The sequence below is a fragment of the Salminus brasiliensis genome, chromosome 9 (genome assembly GCF_030463535.1).
Source record: "Salminus brasiliensis chromosome 9, fSalBra1.hap2, whole genome shotgun sequence".
NCBI classification, from domain to species: domain Eukaryota; kingdom Metazoa; phylum Chordata; class Actinopteri; order Characiformes; family Bryconidae; genus Salminus; species Salminus brasiliensis.
In genome coordinates, this window is record NC_132886.1 from 35,567,103 (window position 1) to 35,578,984 (window position 11,882).

At 44.5% G+C, this 11,882-nt stretch overlaps 1 protein-coding gene across 5 annotated transcripts in view; it reads left to right on the forward strand.

Moving 5' to 3' along the window:
* cdh24b (cadherin 24, type 2b) overlaps positions 1-11,882 on the forward strand; it is a 248,342-nt gene that overhangs the window by 82,756 nt on the left and 153,704 nt on the right. The window lies entirely within an intron of this gene.

Genomic DNA, 11,882 nt, shown 5'->3' on the forward strand with positions numbered 1-11,882 from the left:
CTCTAAGGATTGCACTCAGCCGTGAGAGCATTACTGAAGCCAGGCGCCGGCGTTGAGTTTTTCCACCCTGTTAGAAAATCCAGCTCATGCTGGTCTTTGATGGTTATGGTGGTTGCAGAACTAGTCATCCAGGTGAAAAGATACCCTATGCTTGTGAGATAGCTGGTTAACCAGAATAAGTGGATGTTTTCGTTTGAATCTACAGGGTGACCAGCTTGACCAAGCTGGCTGTCAAGCTGGCCCTGCTGGTTGACTAGTTCAATCAAGCAGGTCAACCATTTTAGTTGAGCTGGTTATACTGGTGAACTAGCTTGGTCAAGCAGCCTTCTATCTTTCGGCAGGGTAGTTCTAAATCTTGAACACCACTCCAGCTCATCCCAACGGCACTAGATGGAACATGGTTTCGCAGCTCTGCAGCCCAGTGGTGGGAGGCTTTGTACCCCTATAGCCCACGCTTAGAATTGAGACTAGTGACTTTCGGTTTGCGTGCGACTTCTCAATATTGTCCAATTGCATAGACCATAGTCTATGGAGTCTGTGGAGATTATGCAAGCTATGCAAGTGCTTTTGGACACTTGTTTGCAATTGGTGGACTTTAAAGTACCTGAATGTACTCATTAGAAGAGGTGTCCACAAACTTTTAGACATTTAGTGCACTTGAGGCCTAGAATGAAATATATGGGCTCATCCAGGGGGAGGAATCTAATGTTGAACGCAATGAAAGCTCAGTACAGAAATCAAATTACATTTAAAGAAGCAACACTGGATTCTCCCTAGTTCAATTTTGTCTCTCTTATGGGGGTACACCTACCCTCAACACGCCTCAATTCGATACCTGCTAGTAGTCTACTTCAAACATGTCGTTGTACAACATGCTTGGGAATTTTAGTCCTTGTAAAAATATATGGGCATAAATGACACATTCAACCACGTAGCTTCACACACACACTGTGCTAGGGGCTTTATACAGTCCGAGATTCCGGGGGCCGCTCTGGAAAATGTCAGCCGCTGTTTTGAAAGGATCAGATAGCTTTTTGATGTCGAGAGCCGCTGATGCGGAAGGAGAAGAAAGGCGCTCTTGATGGGCATCAGGTGTAATTTCTGCAAATGTCTCCGCACTCGCGCCACCACCTCTTGGGCAGCTTGCTGCCTGTGAGACACTTTTGCCGACTTCCATCCGTCCTAGATCCATCCCTACTAAAAGCGACTAGTAATGGCAGGCTGTCCTTGCTGGCCAGGCTCTTGCTTTGACGTGCCAGCTGAAATGGTAATATTCAACGCTGCACTCCTGTTTAGCCCCCCACCCCCACCTCCCCCATAATAATTATGATTTTCACTCATCTGTATTAGTGATTCTCAGCCCTGGCCATGGAGTAAACCTTGCTCTGCACTGCATGACTGGCTAACTCAAGCTGGTGTTGCTGGTTGATCAGCTTAGCTCTTGGTCAGCATGTTTTGTTTTTCTGTAGTTTGATGGGTTGTCCGGCCTACCTGCATGAACAACATCGCCATGTGAGTTCACCAGTATGACCAGTTTGACCAAACTAACCAGCTTTACTAAACTAGTCAACCAGTGTAACCAGCTTGACAATCAGCTTGGTCATGCTGGTCAAAGAGCTTAACCATTAAATGCAATGAAAACATAAATGCTGGACATCCAGCTAACCAGCTAACTTATCAGCATGGGGTAGGTTTATGCCTGAATGACCAGCTTTTTAACCACTTTGACCATCAAAGACCAGCTCAGTCCATCTAAAACCAGCCACCAGCAAAAGCTGGTCCTGAAATCATTAGAATGCCCTGGATGGATAGATACTATTCCAGATGCACTAGCATGGATGCTAGAGGATTTGCTACTTTCATGCTAAAACGCTAAAACTGTTACTCTTAGACTTGTTACTCAGTAAAAAAGAAAACAAAAAAAAGCAAAGAAAAACAAAAACAAAATACTTTTTTTCTTTATTTTTAAATAAATCTTTTTAAATTAATGCAGCATTATGTGAAAGTTGGTATTTCTTGCTCCTGGGCTCCCCCTACAGTCAGGGTGGGATTTCACTATGAAATCCAGTCAGCTCCCAGTTCCTTTACAACACTGCAGTCAACTCACTTTCTGTGTGTGTGTGTGTGTGTGTGTGTGTGTGTGTGTGTGTGTGTGTGTGTGTGTGTGTGTAGTGGTATAGTTGGTCCACTTGTGTGAAATAACTGGTTTGGGCGATTTGGGTTTCTATAGCTAGCATGTATGTTAGCATTAGTGTTAGCCTCCACTGTCTTCTGAGAAAGGCGAGCGGTTCTCCCGCTGGTAAAACAGAGCGTTTCAGAAATAGCTTTATAAAGGTTCAGATATTATGTCCGCACTGCTGCTGCCGGCTGGGCAGTAATGTCTGTTAATGGCGCTTTGAGCACACTGGATCACTGGATGGTGGTTTAAAAAACAAAGACTGTATCGAAACTGCATTAGGATTAAATAGCCAACACCTAATCCATTCAGATATACGTGAATAGGCAAATCCATTGGATCAGATCGGGATATCCCTAATAAAAAAAAATAGCTGAGAAATTTTGTCAGATAAAATTGATGAGATGGCTGAAGTCTAGATAGTTCTAGATAAGCATATAGGCTATTATAGATTTAGTCTATTTGCTACTGCTTAATAACTTTATGTGGTTTGAGAAAACTGTGTCCTTATTTCTGTCCTGGCACGGAAGTGGTGGAACAAACTTCCCTTGGGTGTCCAAAAGACAGTTGTCTTCAAACACAGTTGGAGGACCCACCTTGTCCAATAGCATCTTTTGGATTCTAGCCAAAACACACTAGCTAAGTAAACAGGGAGCAGTTTTGCAAGTCGCTCTGGATAAGAGCGTTTACTAAATGCCTTGAAAGTTAATGTAAATGTAATCATTGAGGCTAACATTGGAGTAAAACTTTCATTCATGAACTTTCATCAAACTTTCTAGCTCAGGCTGTAGCCACAAGCGAATAATTTAACACCAGGCCAGCACATTAGCCACAAGCTAGCATGCTAGTCACAGTACACTGATAAAATGCAATACAATACAATGTGTTTCCTTCCACAGCCATCGAAAATTGTTGTAATTTATTCCCTGAACTTTTTTCGTATAATTTGAAGTTTGAACTCCATGAAGTCCTGATGCTAGGGAGCTGCATCAAGTGTGACAGAGCAGGCTAAAGTCTGGGCATTTCCCAAAAGAGTTTGCACTCTTTATCTCATCCCACTGGCGCAGATGCTTTGTTTCTCTGCGAACCCTAGCATTTAGTCTTCCACAGCCTTTAATGAATTATTAATGGGCGAAAAAGGAAGCCAGCTGATTAAGTTATGTTAATGAGGTCCATATATTAATGGGGTCAACGTGAGGGCACTTGCGCATTTGTCTTACTGTATACCCCACTCCGGATCACTTTGGCAATCAGATTAGTTGAGATGACGGCCTTTCTCCAGCAGGCTGTGCCGTGTGGGAGGCAGATTGTCTCTGGGAGACTGTTTTGGAACAGAAGCCCCCTGATTTATGTGCGCGATGGGGATTTGTTTATCTCTTTTTGCTCTTGTCCCGCTTCATCTCCTGATCACGGGTCGGCTCTTTCATGCCCCCCAGCCCCCCCCCCCCCACACACACACAGTCTTGTCCTGAGCTGCAGGGCTCTGTGACCGGTTTGATACATGGTTTTAAGCCAAGCACTGTCTTTTGTGTCAAAACGATCTTTTTCTCTCTTTTTTTGTTTGACTTTAAGCTGTCCGACGGGAGCCGCCCTGAAGTGGACTTAGCCGCGGCACTTAGCGAAACGAGGAATTCGTCAGGATTATAGGCCTGCTCTCTCACTATCTGTCTCGTTCTCCCTTTCTCATTCTCTCTCCGTTTGTGCCTTTGTTGCCTTTGTGCTTGTTTGTTTCTCGTGTCCTGAGAGAACCCTGGGGTGTTCCGAGAAAGCGCAGGGACGTAGCGCTAGCATAGCTGCTGAATATGAATCGCAGCTTTAGAAATTTCACCTCGGGTGAAGTAGGATCGTGGGAGGATGAAATCTCTCAACTTAGACATCTTTACACACCCAAAAAAGCAAAAAAAAAAACAAAACAAAACAAAACAAGAAACACACCGGCTGAGACCGTGGTGTCCCTTAGAGTTTGTACATCATCCCCCTCCCCATCGAAAGCCCGGCTCTGTTGCTGTTAGATCTCTTGTCTTGCCTTAATGCCTTTGTGGGGTGGAAAGGGCCGTGCCTTCCAAAGTCATTTCTGCACTCGCAGCGGGGAGTGCATTCACTTTGTGCCGCTTTTTACTTTGTGCATATTTGTCGGAAGAATTGCTCTCTTTTTTTTCCCCTCTGGCATGGTAATAAAGAGAAGAGAGAGTGAGCTTTCTTCTTCTTCTTCTTCTTCTCCTCTCTCTCTCCCTCTCTCTCTCCTCAGTTAGTCCAGGAAAGGCCTTCCCAGGAGCATTTGCAAAGGGAAAAGGTGAAAGAATAACAAAGAGAGGTTTATTTACCCATCTGCACCGCGTGTGGGAGAAAGTTTCCTAGAATGAAAATGCTCACTGGTGTGTGCATGTCTTTTGTATGTCATGCGGAATGGAGAGGATGTGCATATGTGTGTTTAAATGGGGAGTGTTATATTTTCGGAGTTTGGAGCCTGCTTTCACGTTGTTTACACAGATAGTTCCTTTTCCATGATAAAAGGGGGAAAAAAGAGCTGTTTTTGAGCAAGGAAGATTTTTTTTTTCCAGAGATAATTCTTTGTACAAAACTGTTTTATGCATGAAGAAGGAGATGGACAGCTCGAGAGAAGCTGTGGAGACGGATCGTGATTAAAATTTTCGGTCTCGTTAAGTTGGTGACAGCCTTCGCTGCACTGCGCGGCACTCTCAGCAATCGATGGCAGGGAATCTGCCTCCAATACTAACGAACCAAGAGATCGTTTGAGTTCTGGGCTCTGAGAAGGGAAAAATTAATTAAGATATTTATGGCCTCAATTAATCAGTTCAGTGAGACACTCCTACATGTCCGGAGGGTGCATGGGACGCAGCAGGAAGCAGAGGGAAATGTTCGAAAGCAATCAGACATTCCTATGTCCACTCACTTACATGCAAAAGCTGCAACCAGGTTTGATGGAATTCTGATCTGAACCACAATAAAGATATGAATAATGATATTCTGCCCAGGAGTCTGCAGAGTTTTATTCAAACCTGACTTATTCCCAACAATTCAAAAATTGTACTCCAGTCAGATTCTGACTGTACCTTAACACAATTCTATCCAAACCAAACTGTACTCCACAAAAATGTAATTTACATTTACATTTACGGCATTTAGCAGACGCTCTTATCCAGAGCGACTTACAAGGTTACTCGTATTACAGAGGTGGGCCAATGTAGTGTTAGGAGTCTTGCCCAAGGACTCTTATTGGTGTAGCGCAGCATAGTCACCCAGACCGGGAATTGAACCCTGGTCTCCCACATGGTGTTGTTGTAACGCAATGGTAGGTGGTGGTGTTATCTGTTGTAATCCAACCCCATCTGTACCCCACAAAAATTCTTTCCAAACCCAACTGTACCCCAACATTCAGTCCAAACCTAGTTGGAACCCAACATAATTCTGTCTAAAGCCAATTGTATCCCAACAAAATTCCAACTGTACTCTCACAAAATCTGATCCAATCCCCAACAGAATGCTGTCCAAAGCCAACTGTACCCTAACAAGATTACAACAAACCTACCAATATTCCAACAAAATTCTGTCTAATCCCAAATGTACCCCAATGAAATTTTGTCCAAACCCAACTTTACCCTATCCAACTATAACTTAACCCTAACAATGTTTTTTTTTCAAACCCAACTTTACCCCTACAAAATTTTATCTAAATCTAACTTTACCCCAACAAGATTTGATCTAAACCTAACTTTACCCCAACAAGATTTGATCTAAAACTAACTTTACCCCAACAAGATTCTATCCAAACCTAACTTTACCCCAACAAAATTCTATTCAAACCTAACTTTACCCCAACAAGATTCTATCCAGACTTAACTTTACCCCAACAAGATTTGATCTAAACCTAACTTTTGGGTTTTTTTCAAACCCAACTTTACCCCTACAAAATTTTATCTAAACCTAACTTTACCCCCAATAAGATTCCATCACACCTAGCGGTACTCCCAACAAGATTCTATCCAAACCTAACTTTACCCCAACAAAATTTGATCTAAACCTAACTTTACCCCAACAAGATTTGATCAAACCCAGCAGTACTCCCAACAAAATTCTATTCAAAACCGACAGTATTCCAAAAATATTCAATCCAAACTAGACTGTACTCCAATATAATGCTATCCAAACCTAGTTGTAAGCCAACAGAATTCTGTCAAAACCTGACAGTAGCACTGCGAAATTCTCAACTGTAGAGAATTCTTTCCAAACCCATCTATAGCCCAACAAAGTTCTACCCAAACCGAACCTCAGCTCAACACAATTCTCTTATACCCTGACTTTTGTCACACAGAATTCTATCCAAACCCAACTGTAACCCAGCAAATCTGTGCAAACCTGACAGTAGTTCAACAAAACTCTGCATAAACTTGACTGTACTCCAACTAAATTCTATTCAAAAGCCAAATTCTATTCAGACCTGATAACTTGTCAAAATGCTGTTTAAACTCAACTGTAGCTTATCAAGATTCTGTCCAAATCTGACTGTATACTGACAACATTAGCTTTGTAATAAAACATGGCGTTTCTAATAAAAAAGGTAATGTTACGTTACCATGTAGCGACAATAACAACCACAAGAATAATAAACAACATAAAAAATAAACTGCCAAATGATCAGTTATTCAAAATGAAGGTAATAAAATGTTTGCGGTGATAGAAGAAGGCAGAAGGAATAAAGCAGGGATAAAGGCGGTCCAAAGTCTGTTACTCATGACTGTTCTACACATAACAAAATCTGTTGAACATGTAATTTGAATCCAACCCAAGCCTGACAAACATTTGACAAATAATGACCAAACCCAACTTTGCACGTAAGGAACTTACACACAGACACACACACAACCAGTGAAACAGGGACCTATCTGTACTAGCGAGCCTCTTCTAACAGCATACTCTTATACACTTTCACCCTGAACAGGGCCTGTACTGATTCCCCTTAACAGCCTGAGGGAAAGCGCACACTGAAAGCAGTGTCAAACACTGTCACGTACACACACACACACACCTACACACACAACCGGGCATGGGTACACTCCTACGGTGGCTTTGACAGTGTCAGCACGCTGGCTCGGTACGTGCCCCCAGCCAGTTAACCAGGTGCCCATGACAGCCAGGCAGTCCACCCACCAGCATGTTCTGCCAATAAAGCGGCCACGGACCAAACCACCGGGTGTGATTGCGCTCTAATAGGTATTCAGAGCTGGAAGCGTGCTGCGGGTGCTGAAGGTGGCCATTCTGGATGGTTACATTTCCGGCTTGTATCCATGAAACTTGGCTGTAGAAAGCATCTGCAATAACATGCTTGCATGCATGTGAAAGAGAGACTGCTCCCTGGTGAGCCTTTTTAATCTTGTACCATTGTCCTATGAGTCCGTGGAGCAGCTTATTATTCAGTTGTTCAGGCATGTGCACAGATAGACCCCAGAGGGGCTTGAGCCCCAGAGCTGTTGCTTGCAGACTGTACAAGTGCCTTCTTGGTCATGGTGTGGAGTAATTGTGTTTTACATGAGGGTAAAGCTCAACCTTGTCTCAGGAGTAAAGCTTGTAGGTCATCTTGGGTTCCACAAGCTGCTTCTTCGCTACTAAGTGCCCCCTCTGGGGTAGCACTGGTCTCATGGAGATTATACCTAAGTAACGTCAACCTGACACAGAATTCATGCATCACCACGGGACAGGATACTCCGTGAGAATGCACAATGTGGTTATTTTGAACAATGACCATTAGTGTTTATACCAGTAAGTTGACTCAAGTTGACTCAGCGGTCTGGATGTGCTGCCACTGTGCCTCAGAGGTACCGAGTTCGAATCCCAAGCCGTGCCAGTTTGCCATCGGCGACCAGAGTCAGAGAGAGCACAACTGACCATGCTTTCTTCGGGTGGATAGATGGCGCTCTCTCCCCCTCATCACTCTTAAAGCGATTTTGGTGGACCTGGCGCTTCCTTCAAAGCGTGCCGGCTGCCCAGCAGTTCGAAAAGAGGCAGTGGCTGGCTTCGTATGTAGGAGTGATGGAAGCGTGACATCATGCTATTACAGATATATTTGTTTTGCTATCCAGTGTCATTCAGTGGAGGAGGTGTTTCCCATTTCCCAGTCTTGGTTCTTTTTAAGGTTTCTTCCTCTTGTTCTGAGGGACCTCACCATTGCTTTGCTCAGCAATTATTCCCATAGATACTGACTTCCATGTATCCCTGTAGCTTCTACTATGTTGGAAGCTAAACATGATGATGTCTGATGTTAAATGATCAGCTACATCTGTACGCCTGAGACAAATGTCATCTTTGGCCGATTTGTCGCTTTCAGACTTATTATACAGCAAGTCCTTTAGATTGCTGAGTGCCATCAGAAGGTCCTTCAGAGTTTGAAGTACTAATTTGTTGTTGTTTTGTCTTTGGAAATCCATGCATCTTTGACTTGCTGTAAAAAACACCCCGCCGTGAGTCGGGTTTCGGCACAGATGAGGGCGCTAGACAAGCCGTCAATCCCAATGTCACTGGGGCGTCCGAGAAGATTGGCTGATTGATTGAGGCGAGACAGAGTACGGAGGGTGAGGGAGGTTAAGGCAGAAGCGTGATTGACACAGAGGTAGCCGCAGATAGCAAAGGGAAAGGAGAGATAGGACGGCATATTAAAACAATAGCGAGAGAGAGAAATAGATGGGTGGTGTCTGTGGTGCTGGTGGTGGGGTGTGGGGGGGAGGGTGTGCAAAGGAATAGAATAGAATAAAAGATGGCGAGACAGAGAGGGACAGGTGGTGAGTGGGAGAGGTGGTGAAAGAGAAAAAAAGAGAGAGAGAGAGAGAGAGAGAATGAGAGGAAGGACTGAGGGCGGCTTTTTAGGAACGTGAGGAGAGATTGTGATTGAAAACGAAAGTGGGAAAGTGTGCGGACAAGCAAGCAAGCGAGCGAGGAAAGGGAGGTGGAGGGTGGAGGGGAGCGAAGAGAGGGGAGCAGAAGGGGTGGAGGGGAGATCCTGTGGGGATGTTCACATCTCAGTCATGCCTCGGTGAATGCACTGACAGGGTCTCAGCGCCCCACAACAGTTCTCGAGTGTCATACAGCACAACAGAGGACACGATGCCCACAGGAACATACTGCAAATACACAACCCACAACAGAGTGCACTGTACAAACAACCCCACTAAGCAAAGCACTTTTCCCCAAAAACGCAGCTTTCCTCACTGTTATGGAAAGTCGGTAAGATGTGCTGGTAGTTATTAGGAACAGGACGTTAACCTCATGTTTTGTTTAAATATCTGCACTGACCTCTGAAACATGAAAAGGCCAGTAATGTGGGCTCACATTCTTATCCAGCACGACTTCCAAAAGTGCTTTGTTATCCACCCAGAAAATATCCCTAGCTGGTGTAAACAGGCTAGGCTCCAGAAATACCCTTAAGCTAAGATACTGCCAGACAAGAGTCAGTGCACAATATCTGATGCATAGAAACAGTATTTTATATAAGTGCAAGACTCGTAAAAGAACACTTAACATTCTAGGTTTGAAGACAGCAAAGGAGCAAATTGTTTGGACACCCAGGGGGAAGTTAATTGCACCATCTAGGTGCAAACACACAAGCCGGATGCTTGTCTAGCATACTACTTAAAGGATAGTGGGTCAAGCTCTTAATGTGAGTAATTTTTAATGATCCAAGTGCTCTAGGTACAGGTCAGGGTTTGTCCCTTGCTGTACTTGAGCCTCCAAAGGCTGTAGGTAATGTCAGAATGTCCATTTCATTGGTGCCAACACTAGGAAAACGCTGGATGCTTGTCTAGCATGCGACTCGAAGAATAGTGGGTCAAGCTGAGTCGTTCTTAATGATTCAGTTGCCCTAAGTACAGGTCAGGGATTGACACTTGCTGTACTTGAGCCTCCAAAGGCTCTAGGTATGGTCAGGATGTCCGTTCCATCATCGACGTGCCAACACAAGAAAAAACTCTGGAAGCTTTTCTTGCATACAACTTGAATGATATCAGGTCAAGCCAAGTCATACTTAATGATCCACGTGCTCTAGGTACAGGTCAGGGTTTGGCCATTGCCGTTCTTGAGCCTCTAAAGGCTGTAGGTAAGGTCAGGATGTCTGTTCCAACATCAAGGTGCCAACACGAGGAAAACACTGGATGCTTGTCCAGCAAACAACTCGTAGGGCGGTGGGTCAAGCTGAGCCATACTTAATGATCCAAGTGCTCTAGGTACAGGTCAGGGTTTGTCCCTTGCTGTACTTGAGCCTCCAAAGGCTGTAGGTAAGGTCAGAATGTCAATTTCATCATCAAAGTGCCAACACTAGGAAAACGCTGGATGCTTGTCTAGCATACGACTCGAAGGATAGTGGGTCGAGCTGAGTCGTTCTTAATGATTCAGTTGCCCTAAGTACAGGTCAGGGATTGACACTTGCTGTACTTGAGCCTCCATAGGCTCTAGGTATGGTCAGGATATCCGTTCCATCATCGACGTGCCAACACGAGGAAAACACTGGATGCTTGTCCAGCAAACAACTCATAGGATGGTGGGTCAAGCCGAGCCATACTAAATGATGCAAGTGCTCTAGGTACAGGTCAGGATTTGACCATTGCTGTACTTTGCCGTTCATTGAGTCTCTAAAGCAGGGGTGGGCAATGGGGGCCGGAGTCCAGAACACTTGATTTCTGTGCTCTAACAGACCTACTAAACCTGGCAATTAACAGATGAGTTGAATTAGGCAAGTCCTCCAGGTCCGGAATTTCCCACCCTTGCTCTAAAGGCTCTAAGTACAGAACAGGATGTTCATTCCACCATCCAGGTGCCAACACATGGAAAACCGAATGCTTGTCTTGGTGAGTTAACCCGAGTCACATGTAGTGATCCAAGTGCTCTAGGTACAACTCAGGCTCTCGTACTCGAGGCTCTACAGGTTCTAGGTATGGATCACAATGTTTGTTCTACCATCCAGATGCAAACACAAAGAAAACTCTGGATGCTTGTCTTGCATGCGGTCTCGAAGAATGGCAGGTCAAGCCAAGCCATACTTGAAGATCTAAGTGCTCAGTGGAGCAACATGGCTAACCTTTGGAAAATTAAAGACTAGTGCTGTGCTGTGTTCTGGATCAGTTGGAAGGGTCAAATACAATTACGGCAAAAAGAATTGCTCAGATGAACTCCATCTACCTCATAGATCCGATCGGCATATAGTTACAGACCGTATCCTGTGGTCCAGATGTTCTTTGGGAGGTGGACTAAATCTCAGCACAGTAGCGACACGAACGTGATCATGGTATCAGGCACAGAAGCTCATAGCTTGTAGCTCCATCTTGCTGGTGGGTGGTTAGAGACTGTGGCCCATCTGTTGATGCACTGTTGATGCGGTTTGTCTTGGCCATAGTTTGGGCCAAAAGGCCACTCTTGGCTGGATATTTTTAGGGTAGTTGACCACTCCCGACCTAGCAGTGACACTTATCTGTGTACAATAAAAAATCTGGTTATAGAGAGGCATGATTTCTTAGACTGTAACATGTGTTATCTGGCAAGTCATGACTGTCCGCTTTTCCACACAAAGCAGTTTACCGTGCCATTATTTATTCTGTCCAGCTCACAAACACACACATTTTCGAGCCCAAGCAGTGCAGCAATGTACAGTCGCAGTTCATCCTGGCAACTTTTCACCTTCAAATCGAACACACACACACATACA